Raw genomic sequence first — 16,717 nt, forward strand, 5'->3', positions numbered from 1 at the left:
TTTTGGAATTAACCAAAGAAAATTGCACTTTTCAAATAATTTAAAATTTACTTTTATCGTTGCTTGAGAGATTTGGACTACCGTTGGGAAAACGCATGTACTTAGCAGGCACACGCCCTAACCACTCGGCTAAAAAAACTTGTGTGTTCTTTTATGGTAGAAAAATCGAAACGGATCATTATTTTTTTTTTTTAGTTTTTTTTTCTACAAATTACTCTGTTTCAATGTAATATTTGTTTATAACTACTTACTCAACCTACTAAATCACAAAGAATCAATATTTCCCAAATGGGGCTCAATCCCATGACCTCCTATATAGGAGAACTACTTCATGCCGCTAAAAAGACCACAAGATCATTTACTGGTTAAAAAGTTCATATCCTACAATTAAAAATTTAAAACGAATTTCATTATTTCAAAATAGTTTTTGTATTAACCAAAGAAAATTGCATTGTTTCAAATAATTAAAAAATTTACTTCTATTGTTGCCTAAGAGATTCGAACTCTCGCGGGGAAACCCCATGTACTTAGCAGGCACACGCCTTAACCACTCGGCCAAAGAAACATGTGTGTTATTTTATTGTATATGAAAAAAACGGATTACTATCTTTTTAAGAGATTTTTTCCTACAACTTACTTTGATACAATGTAATATTTGTTTTTAAGTACTTTCTCAACCTACTGAATCACAAAGACTCTCAAACTCATGACGTCCTATTTAGGAGAGCCACTTCATGCCAACTAAAAAGTCCACAATATCATTATCTGGTTAAAGAGTTAATGTACTTCAATCAAAAGTTTAAAACGAACTTCAATATTTTAAAATAGTTACAATATTTTTTTTTATTTTTTTTTTGGAATTAACCAAAGAAAATTGCATTGTTTCAAATAATTTAAAATTTACTTTTATCGTTGCTTGAGAGATTTGGACTCTCGTTGGGAAAACGCATGTACTTAGCAGGCACACACCCTAACCACTCGGGTAAAACAACTTGTGTGTTCTTTTATGGTAGAAAAATCGAAACGGATTATTTTTTCATTTTAGTTTTTTTACCTACAAATTACTCTGTTAATATTTTTCATTTGAAACGGATCATTATTTTTTTTTAGTTTTTTTTTCTACAAATTACTATTTTTCAATGTAATATTTGTTTATAACTACTTCATCAACCTACTAAATCACAAAGAATCAATATTTCCCAAATGGGGCTCAATCCCACGACCTCCTATATAGGAGAGCTACTTCATGCCGCTAAAAAGACCACGAGATCATTTACTGGTTAAAGAGTTCATATCCTACAATTAAAAGTTTAAAACGAATTTCATTATTTCAAAATAGTTTTTGTATTAACCAAAGAAAATTGCATTGTTTCAAATAATTAAAAATCTACTTATATCGTTGGCTGAGAAATTCGAACTCTCGCGGGGTAACACCATGTACTAAGCAGGCACACGCCTAAACCACTCAACCAAAGCAACTTGTGTGTTTTTGTATTGTATATGAAAAAAAATGGATTATTATCTTTGATACAATGTAATATTTGTCTTTAAGTACTTTCTCAACCTACTGAATCACAAGACTCTCAAACTCATGACGTCCTATTTAGGAAAGCCACTTCATGCCACTAAAAAGTCCACAAGATCATTAACTGGTTAAAGAATTAATGTACTTCAATCAAAAGTTTAAAACGAACTTCAATATTTTAAAATAGTTACAATATTTTTTTTTTTTTTTTGGAATTAACCAAAGAAAATTGCATTGTTTCTAATAATTTAAAATTTACTTTTATCGTTGCTTGAGAGATTTGGACTCTCGTTGGGAAAACACATGTACTTATCAGGCACACGCCCTAACCACTCGGCTAAATGACTTTGTGTGTTCTTTATTGGTAGAAAAATTGAAACGCATTATTATTTTTATTTTAGATTTTTTTTCTACAAATTACTCTGTTACAATGTAATATTTGTTTATAACTACTTCATCAACCTACTAAATCACAAAGAATCAATATTTCCCAAATGGGGCTCAATCCCACGACCTCCTATATAGGAGAGCTACTTCATGCCGCTAAAAAGACCACAAGATCATTTACTGGTTAAAGAGTTCATATCCTACAATTAAAAGTTTAAAACATATTTCATTATTTCAAAATAGTTTTTGTATTAACCAAAGAAAATTGCATTGTTTCAAATAATTAAAAATCTACTTATATCGTTGCCTGAGAAATTCGAACTCTCGCGGGGTAACACCATGTACTAAGCAGGCACACGCCTAAACCACTCAGCCAAAGCAACTTGTGTGTTTTTGTATTGTATATGAAAAAAATGGATTATTATCTTTGATACAATGTAATATTTGTCTTTAAGTACTTTCTCAACCTACTGAATCACAAAGACTCTCAAACTCATGACGTCCTATTTAGGAGAGCCACTTCATGCCACTAAAAAGTCCACAAGATCATTAACTGGTTAAAGAATTAATGTACTTCAATCAAAAGTTTAAAACGAACTTCAATATTTTAAAATAGTTACAATATTTTTTTTATTTTTTGGAATTAACCAAAGAAAATTGCATTGTTTCTAATAATTTAAAATTTACTTTTATCGTTGCTTGAGAGATTTGGACTCTCGTTGGGAAAACACATGTACTTAGCAGGCACACGCCCTAACCACTCGGCTAAATGACTTTGTGTGTTCTTTATTGGTAGAAAAATCGAAACGCATTATTATTTTTATTTTAGATTTTTTTTCTACAAATTACTCTGTTACAATGTAATATTTGTTTATAACTACTTCATCAACCTACTAAATCACAAAGAATCAATATTTCCCAAATGGGGCTCAATCCCACGACCTCCTATATAGGAGAGCTACTTCATGCCGCTAAAAAGACCACAAGATCATTTACTGGTTAAAGAGTTCATATCCTACAATTAAAAGTTTAAAACATATTTCATTATTTCAAAATAGTTTTTGTATTAACCAAAGAAAATTGCATTGTTTCAAATAATTAAAAATCTACTTATATCGTTGCCTGAGAAATTCGAACTCTCGCGGGGTAACACCATGTACTAAGCAGGCACACGCCTAAACCACTCAGCCAAAGCAACTTGTGTGTTTTTGTATTGTATATGAAAAAAATGGATTATTATCTTTGATACAATGTAATATTTGTCTTTAAGTACTTTCTCAACCTACTGAATCACAAAGACTCTCAAACTCATGACGTCCTATTTAGGAGAGCCACTTCATGCCACTAAAAAGTCCACAAGATCATTAACTGGTTAAAGAATTAATGTACTTCAATCAAAAGTTTAAAACGAACTTCAATATTTTAAAATAGTTACAATATTTTTTTTATTTTTTGGAATTAACCAAAGAAAATTGCATTGTTTCTAATAATTTAAAATTTACTTTTATCGTTGCTTGAGAGATTTGGACTCTCGTTGGGAAAACACATGTACTTAGCAGGCACACGCCCTAACCACTCGGCTAAATGACTTTGTGTGTTCTTTATTGGTAGAAAAATTGAAACGCATTATTATTTTTATTTTAGATTTTTTTTCTACAAATTACTCTGTTACAATGTAATATTTGTTTATAACTACTTCATCAACCTACTAAATCACAAAGAATCAATATTTCCCAAATGGGGCTCAATCCCACGACCTCCTATATAGGAGAGCTACTTCATGCCGCTAAAAAGACCACAAGATCATTTACTGGTTAAAGAGTTCATATCCTACAATTAAAAGTTTAAAACATATTTCATTATTTCAAAATAGTTTTTGTATTAACCAAAGAAAATTGCATTGTTTCAAATAATTAAAAATCTACTTATATCGTTGCCTGAGAAATTCGAACTCTCGCGGGGTAACACCATGTACTAAGCAGGCACACGCCTAAACCACTCAGCCAAAGCAACTTGTGTGTTTTTGTATTGTATATGAAAAAAATGGATTATTATCTTTGATACAATGTAATATTTGTCTTTAAGTACTTTCTCAACCTACTGAATCACAAAGACTCTCAAACTCATGACGTCCTATTTAGGAGAGCCACTTCATGCCACTAAAAAGTCCACAAGATCATTAACTGGTTTAAAGAATTAATGTACTTCAATCAAAAGTTTAAAACGAACTTCAATATTTTAAAATAGTTACAATATTTTTAAATTTTTTTTTTTGGAATTAACCAAAGAAAATTGCATTGTTTCTAATAATTTAAAATTTACTTTTATCGTTGCTTGAGAGATTTGGACTCTCGTTGGGAAAACGCATGTACTTAACAGGCACACGCCCTAACCACTCAACTAAAACAACTTGTGTGTTCTTTTATGGTAGAAAAATTGAAACGCATTAATATTTTTATTTTAGTTTTTTTCTTTAAATTACTCTGTTACAATGTAATATTTGTTTATAACTACTTCATTAACCTACTAAATCACAAAGAATCAATATTTCCCAAATGGGGCTCAATCCCATGACCTCCTATATAGGAGAGCTACTTCCTGCCGCTAAAAAGACCACAAGATCATTTACTGGTTAAAGAGTTCATATCCTACAATTAAAAGTTTAAAACGAATTTCATTATTTCAAAATAGTTTTTGTATTAACAAAAGAAAATTGCATTGTTTCAAATAATTAAAAATCTACTTATATCGTTGCCTGAGAAATTCGAACTCTCGCGGGGTAACACCATGTACTAAGCAGGCACAAGCCTAAACCACTCGGCCAAAGCAACTTGTGTGTTTTTGTATTGTATATGCAAAAAATGGATTATTATCTTTTTTAGAGATTTTTTCCAACAACTTACTTTGATACAATGTAATATTTGTTTTTAAGTACTTTTTCAACCTACTGAATCACAAAGACTCTCAAACTCATTATGTCCTATTTAGGAGAGCCACTACATGCCACTATAAAGTCCACAAGATCATTTACTGGTTAAAGAGTTAATGTACTTCAATAAAAAGTTTAAAACGAACTTCAATATTTTAAAATATTTACAAGATTTTATTTTTTATTTTTTGGAATTAACCAAAGAAAATTGCACTTTTCAAATAATTTAAAATTTACTTTTATCGTTGCTTGAGAGATTTGGACTACAGTTGGGAAAACGCATGTACTTAGCAGGCACACGCCCTATCCACTCGGCTAAAAAAACTTGTGTGTTCTTTTATGGTAGAAAAATCGAAACGGATCATTATTTTTTTTTTAGTTTTTTTTTTCTACAAATTACTCTGTTTCAATGTAATATTTGTTTATAACTACTTTCTCAACCTACTAAATCTACAAAGAATCAATATTTCCCAAATGGGGCTCAATCCCATGACCTCCTATATAGGAGAACTACTTCATGCCGCTAAAAAGACCACAAGATCATTTACTGGTTAAAAAGTTCATATCCTACAATTAAAAATTTAAAACGAATTTCATTATTTCAAAATAGTTTTTGTATTAACCAAAGAAAATTGCATTGTTTCAAATAAATTAAAAAATTTACTTCTATCGTTGCCTGAGAGATTCAAACTCTCGCGGGGAAACACCATGTACTTAGGTGGCACACGCCTTAACCACTCGGCCAAAGAAACATGTGTGTTATTTTATTGTATATGAAAAAAACGGATTACTATCTTTTTAAGAGATTTTTTCCTACAACTTACTTTGATACAATGTAATATTTGTTTTTAAGTACTTTCTCAACCTACTGAATCACAAAGACTCTCAAACTCATGACGTCCTATTTAGGAGAGCCACTTCATGCCACTAAAAAGTCCACAAGATCATTAACTGGTTAAAGAATTAATGTACTTCAATCAAAAGTTTAAAACGAACTTCAATATTTTAAAATAGTTACAATATTTTTTTTTTTTTTGGAATTAACCAAAGAAAATTGCATTGTTTCTAATAATTTAAAATTTACTTTTATCGTTGCTTGAGAGATTTGGACTCTCGTTGGGAAAACACATGTACTTAGCAGGCACACGCCCTAACCACTCGGCTAAATGACTTTGTGTGTTCTTTATTGGTAGAAAAATTGAAACGCATTATTATTTTTATTTTAGATTTTTTTTCTACAAATTACTCTGTTACAATGTAATATTTGTTTATAACTACTTCATCAACCTACTAAATCACAAAGAATCAATATTTCCCAAATGGGGCTCAATCCCACGACCTCCTATATAGGAGAGCTACTTCATGCCGCTAAAAAGACCACAAGATCATTTACTGGTTAAAGAGTTCATATCCTACAATTAAAAGTTTAAAACGAATTTCATTATTTCAAAATAGTTTTTGTATTAACCAAAGAAAATTGCATTGTTTCAAATAATTACAAATCTACTTATATCGTTGCCTGAGAAATTCGAACGTCTCGCGGGGTAACACCACTGTACTAAGCAGGCACACGCCTAAACCACTCAGCCAAAGCAACTTGTGTGTTTTTGTATTGTATATGAAAAAAATGGATTATTATCTTTGATACAATGTAATATTTGTCTTTAAGTACTTTCTCAACCTACTGAATCACAAAGACTCTCAAACTCATGACGTCCTATTTAGGAGAGCCACTTCATGCCACTAAAAAGTCCACAAGATCATTTACTGGTTAAAGAATTAATGTACTTCAATCAAAAGTTTAAAACGAACTTCAATATTTTAAAATAGTTACAATATTTTTAAATTTTTTTTTTTTGGAATTAACCAAAGAAAATTGCATTGTTTCTAATAATTTAAAATTTACTTTTATCGTTGCTTGAGAGATTTGGACTCTCGTTGGGAAAACGCATTTACTTAACAGGCACACGCCCTAACCACTCAGCTAAAACAACTTGTGTGTTCTTTTATGGTAGAAAAATTGAAACGCATTAATATTTTTATTTTAGTTTTTTTCTTCAAATTACTCTGTTACAATGTAATATTTGTTTATAACTACTTCATTAACCTACTAAATCACAAAGAATCAATATTTCCCAAATGGGGCTCAATCCCATGACCTCCTATATAGGAGAGCTACTTCCTGCCGCTAAAAAGACCACAAGATCATTTACTGGTTAAAGAGTTCATATCCTACAATTAAAAGTTTAAAACGAATTTCATTATTTCAAAATAGTTTTTGTATTAACCAAAGAAAATTGCATTGTTTCAAATAATTAAAAATCTACTTATATCGTTGCCTGAGAAATTCGAACTCTCGCGGGGTAACACCATGTACTAAGCAGGCACAAGCTTAAACCACTCCGCCAAAGCAACTTGTGTGTTTTTGTATTGTATATGCAAAAAATGGATTATTATCTTTTTTAGAGATTTTTTCCAACAACTTACTTTGATACAATGTAATATTTGTTTTTAAGTACTTTTTCAACCTACTGAATCACAAAGACTCTCAAACTCATTATGTCCTATTTAGGAGAGCCACTACATGCCACTATAAAGTCCACAAGATCATTTACTGGTTAAAGAGTTAATGTACTTCAATAAAAAGTTTAAAACGAACTTCAATATTTTAAAATATTTACAAGATTTTATTTTTTATTTTTTGGAATTAACCAAAGAAAATTGCACTTTTCAAATAATTTAAAATTTACTTTTATCGTTGCTTGAGAGATTTGGACTACCGTTGGGAAAACGCATGTACTTAGCAGGCACACGCCCTAACCACTCGGCTAAAAAAACTTGTGTGTTCTTTTATGGTAGAAAAATCGAAACGGATCATTATTTTTTTTTTTAGTTTTTTTTTTCTACAAATTACTCTGTTTCAATGTAATATTTGTTTATAACTACTTACTCAACCTACTAAATCACAAAGAATCAATATTTCCCAAATGGGGCTCAATCCCATGACCTCCTATATAGGAGAACTACTTCATGCCGCTAAAAAGACCACAAGATCATTTACTGGTTAAAAAGTTCATATCCTACAATTAAAAATTTAAAACGAATTTCATTATTTCAAAATAGTTTTTGTATTAACCAAAGAAAATTGCAGTGTTTCAAATAATTAAAAAATTTACTTCTATCGTTTCCTGAGAGATTCAAACTCTCGCGGGGAAACCCCATGTACTTAGCAGGCACACGCCTTAACCACTCGGCCAAAGAAACATGTGTGTTATTTTATTGTATATGAAAAAAACGGATTACTATCTTTTTAAGAGATTTTTTCCTACAACTTACTTTGATACAATGTAATATTTGTTTTTAAGTACTTTCTCAACCTACTGAATCACAAAGACTCTCAAACTCATGACGTCCTATTTAGGAGAGCCACTTCATGCCACTAAAAAGTCCACAATATCATTAACTGGTTAAAGAGTTAATGTACTTCAATCAAAAGTTTAAAACGAACTTCAATATTTTAAAATAGTTACAATATTTTTTTTTATTTTTTTTTTTTGGAATTAACCAAAGAAAATTGCATTGTTTCAAATAATTTAAAATTTACTTTTATCGTTGCTTGAGAGATTTGGACTCTCGTTGGGAAAACGCATGTACTTAGCAGGCACACACCCTAACCACTCGGCTAAAACAACTTGTGTGTTCTTTTATGGTAGAAAAATCGAAACGGATTATTTTTTCATTTTAGTTTTTTTTACCTACAAATTACTCTGTTACAATGTAATATTTTTTTATAACTACTTCATCAACCTACTAAATCGCAAAGAATCAATATTTCCCAAATGGGGCTCAATCCCATGACCTCCTATATAGGAGAGCTACTTCATGCCGCTAAAAAGACCACAAGATCATTTACTGGTTAAAGAGTTCATATCCTACAATTAAAAGTTTAAAACGAATTTCATTATTTCAAAATAGTTTTTGTATTAACCAAAGAAAATTGCATTGTTTCAAATAATTAAAAATTTACTTCTATCGTTCCTGAGAGATTCGAACTCTCGCGGGAAACACCATGTACTAAGCAGGCACACGCCTTAACCACTCGGCCAAAGCAACATTGTGTGTTTTTGTATTGTATATGAAAAAACGGATTATTATCTTTTTTAGAGATTTTTTCCAACAACTTACTTTGATACAATGTAATATTTGTTTTTAAGTACTTTCTCAACCTACTGAATCACAAAGACTCTAAACTCATGACGTCCTATTTAGGAGAGCCACTTCATGCCACTAAAAAGTCCACAAGATCATTTACTGGTTAAAGAGTTAATGTACTTCAATAAAAAGTTTAAAACGAACTTCAATATTTTAAAATAGTTACAAGATTTTATTTTTTATTTTTGGAATTAACCAAAGAAAATTGCATTTTTCAAATAATTTAAAATTTACTTTTATCGTTGCTTGAGAGATTTGGACTCTCGTTGGGAAAACGCATGTACTTAGCAGGCACACGCCCTAACCACTCGGCTAAAAAAACTTGTGTGTTCTTTTATGGTAGAAAAATCGAAACGGATCATTATTTTTATTTTAGTTTTTTTTTCTACAAATTACTCTGTTACAATGTAATATTTGTTTATAACTACTTCATCAACCTACTAAATCACAAAGAATCAATATTTCCCAAATGGGGCTCAATCCCATGACCTCCTATATAGGAGAGCTACTTCATGCCGCTAAAAAGACCACAAGATCATTTACTGGTTAAAGAGTTCATATCCTACAATTAAAAATTTAAAACGAATTTCATTATTTCAAAATAGTTTTTGTATTAACCAAAGAAAATTGCATTGTTTCAAATAATTAAAAATTTACTTCTATCGTTGCCTGAGAGATTCAAACTCTCGCGGGGAAACACCATGTACTAAGCAGGCACACGCCTTAACCACTCGACCAAAGCAACTTGTGTGTTTTTGTATTGTATATGAAAAAAACGGATTATTATCTTTTTAGAGATTTTTTGCCAACAACTTACTTTGATACAATGTAATATTTGTTTTTAAGTACTTTCTCAACCTACTGAATCACAAAGACTCTCAAACTCATGACGTCCTATTTAGGAGAGCCACTTCATGCCACTAAAAAGTCCACAAGATCATTAACTGGTTAAAGAATTAATGTACTTCAATCAAAAGTTTAAAACGAACTTCAATATTTTAAAATAGTTACAATATTTTTTTTTTTTTTTGGAATTAACCAAAGAAAATTGCATTGTTTCTAATAATTTAAAATTTACTTTTATCGTTGCTTGAGAGATTTGGACTCTCGTTGGGAAAACACATGTACTTAGCAGGCACACGCCCTAACCACTCGGCTAAATGACTTTGTGTGTTCTTTATTGGTAGAAAAATTGAAACGCATTATTATTTTTATTTTAGATTTTTTTTCTACAAATTACTCTGTTACAATGTAATATTTGTTTATAACTACTTCATCAACCTACTAAATCACAAAGAATCAATATTTCCCAAATGGGGCTCAATCCCACGACCTCCTATATAGGAGAGCTACTTCATGCCGCTAAAAAGACCACAAGATCATTTACTGGTTAAAGAGTTCATATCCTACAATTAAAAGTTTAAAACGAATTTCATTATTTCAAAATAGTTTTTGTATTAACCAAAGAAAATTGCATTGTTTCAAATAATTACAAATCTACTTATATCGTTGCCTGAGAAATTCGAACTCTCGCGGGGTAACACCATGTACTAAGCAGGCACACGCCTAAACCACTCAGCCAAAGCAACTTGTGTGTTTTTGTATTGTATATGAAAAAAATGGATTATTATCTTTGATACAATGTAATATTTGTCTTTAAGTACTTTCTCAACCTACTGAATCACAAAGACTCTCAAACTCATGACGTCCTATTTAGGAGAGCCACTTCATGCCACTAAAAAGTCCACAAGATCATTTACTGGTTAAAGAATTAATGTACTTCAATCAAAAGTTTAAAACGAACTTCAATATTTTAAAATAGTTACAATATTTTAATTTTTTTTTTTTGGAATTAACCAAAGAAAATTGCATTGTTTCTAATAATTTAAAATTTACTTTTATCGTTGCTTGAGAGATTTGGACTCTCGTTGGGAAAACGCATGTACTTAACAGGCACACGCCCTAACCACTCAGCTAAAACAACTTGTGTGTTCTTTTATGGTAGAAAAATTGAAACGCATTAATATTTTTATTTTAGTTTTTTTCTTCAAATTACTCTGTTACAATGTAATATTTGTTTATAACTACTTCATTAACCTACTAAATCACAAAGAATCAATATTTCCCAAATGGGGCTCAATCCCATGACCTCCTATATAGGAGAGCTACTTCCTGCCGCTAAAAAGACCACAAGATCATTTACTGGTTAAAGAGTTCATATCCTACAATTAAAAGTTTAAAACGAATTTCATTATTTCAAAATAGTTTTTGTATTAACCAAAGAAAATTGCATTGTTTCAAATAATTAAAAATCTACTTATATCGTTGCCTGAGAAATTCGAACTCTCGCGGGGTAACACCATGTACTAAGCAGGCACAAGCTTAAACCACTCCGCCAAAGCAACTTGTGTGTTTTTGTATTGTATATGCAAAAAATGGATTATTATCTTTTTAGAGATTTTTTCCAACAACTTACTTTGATACAATGTAATATTTGTTTTTAAGTACTTTTTCAACCTACTGAATCACAAAGACTCTCAAACTCATTATGTCCTATTTAGGAGAGCCACTACATGCCACTATAAAGTCCACAAGATCATTTACTGGTTAAAGAGTTAATGTACTTCAATAAAAAGTTTAAAACGAACTTCAATATTTTAAAATATTTACAAGATTTTATTTTTTATTTTTTGGAATTAACCAAAGAAAATTGCACTTTTCAAATAATTTAAAATTTACTTTTATCGTTGCTTGAGAGATTTGGACTACCGTTGGGAAAACGCATGTACTTAGCAGGCACACGCCCTAACCACTCGGCTAAAAAAACTTGTGTGTTCTTTTATGGTAGAAAAATCGAAACGGATCATTATTTTTTTTTTTAGTTTTTTTTTTCTACAAATTACTCTGTTTCAATGTAATATTTGTTTATAACTACTTACTCAACCTACTAAATCACAAAGAATCAATATTTCCCAAATGGGGCTCAATCCCATGACCTCCTATATAGGAGAACTACTTCATGCCGCTAAAAAGACCACAAGATCATTTACTGGTTAAAAAGTTCATATCCTACAATTAAAAATTTAAAACGAATTTCATTATTTCAAAATAGTTTTTGTATTAACCAAAGAAAATTGCAGTGTTTCAAATAATTAAAAAATTTACTTCTATCGTTTCCTGAGAGATTCAAACTCTCGCGGGGAAACCCCATGTACTTAGCAGGCACACGCCTTAACCACTCGGCCAAAGAAACATGTGTGTTATTTTATTGTATATGAAAAAAACGGATTACTATCTTTTTAAGAGATTTTTCCTACAACTTACTTTGATACAATGTAATATTTGTTTTTAAGTACTTTCTCAACCTACTGAATCACAAAGACTCTCAAACTCATGACGTCCTATTTAGGAGAGCCACTTCATGCCACTAAAAAGTCCACAATATCATTAACTGGTTAAAGAGTTAATGTACTTCAATCAAAAGTTTAAAACGAACTTCAATATTTTAAAATAGTTACAATATTTTTTTTTTTTTTTTTTTTGGAATTAACCAAAGAAAATTGCATTGTTTCAAATAATTTAAAATTTACTTTTATCGTTGCTTGAGAGATTTGGACTCTCGTTGGGAAAACGCATGTACTTAGCAGGCCACACGCCCTAACCACTCGGCTAAAAAACTTGTGTGTTCTTTTATGGTAGAAAAATCGAAACGGATTATTATTTTTATTTTAGTTTTTTTTCTACAAATTACTCTGTTACAATGTAATATTTGTTTTATAACTACTTCATCAACCTACTAAATCACAAAGAATCAATATTTCCCAAATGGGCTCAATCCCATGACCTCCTATATAGGAGAGCTACTTCATGCCGCTAAAAAGACCACAAGATCATTTACTGGTTAAAGAGTTCATATCCTACAATTAAAAGTTTAAAACGAATTTCATTATTTCAAAATAGTTTTTGTATGAACCAAAGAAAATTGCATTGTTTCAAATAATTAAAAATCTACTTCTATCGTTTCCTGAGAGATTTGAACTCTCGCGAGGTAACACCATGTACTAAACAGGCACACGCCTGAACCACTCGGCCAAACCAACTTGTGTGTTTTTGTATTGTATATGAAAAAAATGGATTATTATCTTTTTTAGTGATTTTTCCAACAACTTACTTTGATACAATGTAATATTTGTTTTTAAGTACTTTCTCAACCTACTGAATCACAAAGACTCTTAAACTCATGACGTCCTATTTAGGAGAGCCACTTCATGCCACTAAAAAACTCCACAAGATCATTTACTGGTTAAAGAGTTAATGTACTTCAATAAAAGTTTAAAACGAACCTCAATATTTTAAAATATTTACAAGATTTTATTTTTTTATTTTTTGGAATTAACCAAAGAAAATTGCATTGTTTCAAATAATTTAAAATTTACTTTTATTGTTGCTTGAGAGATTTGGACTCTCGTTGGGAAAACGCATGTACTTAGCTGGCACACGCCCTAACCACTCGGCTAAATCAACTTTTGTGTTCTTTTATAGTAGAAAAATCAAAACGGATCATTATTTTTTTTTCTATTTCCCAAATGGGGTTCAATCCCATGACCTCCTATATAGGAGAGCTACTTCATGCCCAAAAAACCCACAACATCATTTAATGGTTAAAGAGTTCATATCCTACAATTAAAAGTTTAAAACAAACATCAAAATAATTTTTGTATTAACCAATGGAAATTGCATTGTTTCAAATAATTAGATTTCTTAAAACCGAATTAGAAAATTAAATTTTGGGTTGTCACAGCAAGTCTCCTACAACTCACATTAATTATATATCTTTGTGTTCAAATAGTTGGATTCTTGATTCGGGGCAACGAACCACATAGTCTGCTCCCTGGATCATCTTGTAGACTATCGTGTGGCTTGTGGGACTGAGGTAAACTTACCTAATTGACAGTGCATTGCTATCACTCAAATTGGCAATATTGAGCTTAATAGTGGCATATGGCTAAAAGAGGCACTGCATATTCCTTCTTTTAAGTTTAATATAATTCAGTGAGCAAATTAGCTCAAGACATTGCTTATAAGTTGATTTTCATGCATGAGCAGTGTGTGATCCAGAAGGATGGCTGACAATTGGTTTAGCTAAGCAGGAACATGGGCTATATCTGGTGATTGATACACCAAGGCTGAAAACTAGAAGTTATGCAATGCAATGTACTAGTTCTGAAATTTGGCATCAAAGACTAGGCCATTTTCCAATAAATAAACTTCATTTGTTCAATAATATTGATGTTTCTGTTGCTAAACATGTTGCTTGTGATGTGTGCCATATTGCCAAACAGAAGCGTTCCCCTTCCATCAAGTACTACTATCTCGGATTCTTGTTTTGAGCTTATACACACAGATATTTGGGGGCCCTTTCGAGTATGCTCCTTGAAAGGGGAACGCTACTTTCTAACGTAGTAGATGATCATTCCAGATTCACCAGGCTGCATATGATGAAGAACAAGTCCGAAAAAAGACCCTTCATAAAGAAATTTGATAATTTTGTTCTTACTCAATTTGGACCATGATCGAAACCATCCGAAGTGATAATGGCAATGAGTTCAAGATGGATGATTTTTTTGCTGAGAAAGGTATTGTTCACCAGCTGGTCTTGTATCAACACGCCTCAACAGAATGCCATAGTTGAACGGAAGCATCAACACATCTTGAATGTTACCTAAGCTCTCATATTTCAAGCACATCTTCCCCTAGAATTCTGGGGACAGTGGTTATGCATGCGGTGTTCCTTACAAACCGAATTCCTTCACCAGTCATAAATTGCTCAAGTCCCTATCGAAGGTTGTATGGTAAAGACCCTAATATAAACAATTTGAGAGTCCTTGGATGTCTTTGCTACGCAACTACTCTACCACATGCAAGGCATAAGATGGCCCAAGAGGAAGGAAATGTGTGTTTATAGGCATGTCAGCAGATGTCAAAGGATATCTTCTGTATGACATGGATACAAAGACTATTTTTATCTGAGTTAATACCCAAATCGTGTTAGATATATTAAAATATAATATATTTAATATAATATATATTAAATATAATATAATATATCTATAATATATATTAAATATAATATATTTATATATTATATTTATATATTGAGAAGAGAGAGAGAGAGAGGAAAAATAACTCTTTGAAATGATGATTAATGAATGAACAATACTAACCTATTTATACTAAAGATAACCACTAATAAAGCTAAAGATTAGGAGTAATGCTCCATGTAAAGCTACAATTAAGGCCACAATCTATGTAGTGATACCATGCATAACCCACCTACTGCATCCATGCATTATTCATAACAAACTAATTTAATACTTGGTTTAACCATTACTAATAATAATAATAATAATAATAATAATAATATTATTATTATTATTATTATTATTATTATTATTATAATATTGCCTCCTTTAAACCAAGTTGGATATATTGGTCATCCCAATATCTCCTTCTTCAATTTAAGAAATGTCTCCGTCTTCAAGTTGGATATACTGACTTGTATTTCGTTCTGTAAAGCCACTTGACTCCAATTGACTTCTTTTCAGGAGGTAATTCTGTTAATTCCCGGGTACCATTCTTTTCAATGACACGAATCTCTTCACCCATCGCCTTAAGCCAATGAGTTTTTGTACCAGCCTCCTCAAAGGATAAAGGGTCACAATCTGCAAAAAGAGCAAATTGAACAATATCTTCATCCGACATATCATTATATTGACCCAAAACATAATCCTGCAAGTGAGCTAGTAAGTGGCGCTCGCGTTGTGATCGTCGAACTGACGACTCGGGCTGTGAAGGAGACTGGACATTATCTGGAATCGGTTGCCCTTCAACAATATTTTAAACAGCAGGAATAACAACTGAACTTTCATCTTTAGCTAACCAATCCCAAGCACCATATTAATCAAAAGTGACATCACGACTTAAAACAACCTTTTTAGTTTCAGGATTGTATAGTTTATAAGCCTTTGAAGCGTCACTATGACCAATGAATATGCATTTCTCACCTTTATCATCCAACTTCTTTCTCAATGGATCTGGCACATGTGCATATGCCAAACATCCAAAAACCTTGAGATATTTGATAGAGGGTTTTCTCCCACTCCAAGCTTCTTCGGGTGTCTTATCATGGACACTTTTAGTTGGACACCTATTCAACACATAGACAGCACAAGCAACAGCTTCTGCCCAAAAAGGCTTAGGCAGATCTAGGATTTCAACATGCACCTTACCATATCCATGATAGACCTATTCTTCCTCTCAGCCACTCCGTTTTGTTGTGGAGTGTATCTAGCTGTCATCTGATGTTGAATACCCTTCTTTTTCATAAAATCATCACAGGCAATATATTCTGTACCTCTATCAGTTCTCAAGATTTTAATCTCATAACCACTCTGCTTTTCAACAAAAGCCTTAAATTGTTTGAAAACATCACATGCTTCAGACTTTTGCTTCAGAAAGTAAACCCATGTTTTTCTACTGAAATCATCAACGAAAGTAATAAAGTACTTACAACCTCCATGTGAAGGAATCTCCAACGAACACAGGCCTGAGTGAACAATCTCCAACTGTTTTGTATCTCTCCTTGACTGCCCACGGGAAAGGAT

General features: G+C 31.5%; 3 non-coding genes across 3 annotated transcripts; all 3 read right to left on the bottom strand.

Moving 5' to 3' along the window:
• Positions 1-483: 483 nt before the first annotated feature.
• TRNAS-GCU lies at positions 484-565 on the bottom strand. Its single transcript has one exon. It is a non-coding gene; the product is annotated as a tRNA-Ser (tRNA).
• A 7,458-nt stretch (positions 566-8,023) lies between these two features.
• TRNAS-GCU lies at positions 8,024-8,105 on the bottom strand. Its single transcript has one exon. It is a non-coding gene; the product is annotated as a tRNA-Ser (tRNA).
• A 4,119-nt stretch (positions 8,106-12,224) lies between these two features.
• TRNAS-GCU lies at positions 12,225-12,306 on the bottom strand. The gene has a single exon. It is a non-coding gene; the product is annotated as a tRNA-Ser (tRNA).
• Between the last annotated feature and the right edge of the window lie 4,411 nt (positions 12,307-16,717).

This window comes from Ipomoea nil, unplaced genomic scaffold, assembly GCF_001879475.1.
Source record: "Ipomoea nil cultivar Tokyo-kokei standard unplaced genomic scaffold, Asagao_1.1 scaffold0518, whole genome shotgun sequence".
In the NCBI taxonomy this organism is placed as follows: Eukaryota; Viridiplantae; Streptophyta; class Magnoliopsida; order Solanales; family Convolvulaceae; genus Ipomoea; species Ipomoea nil.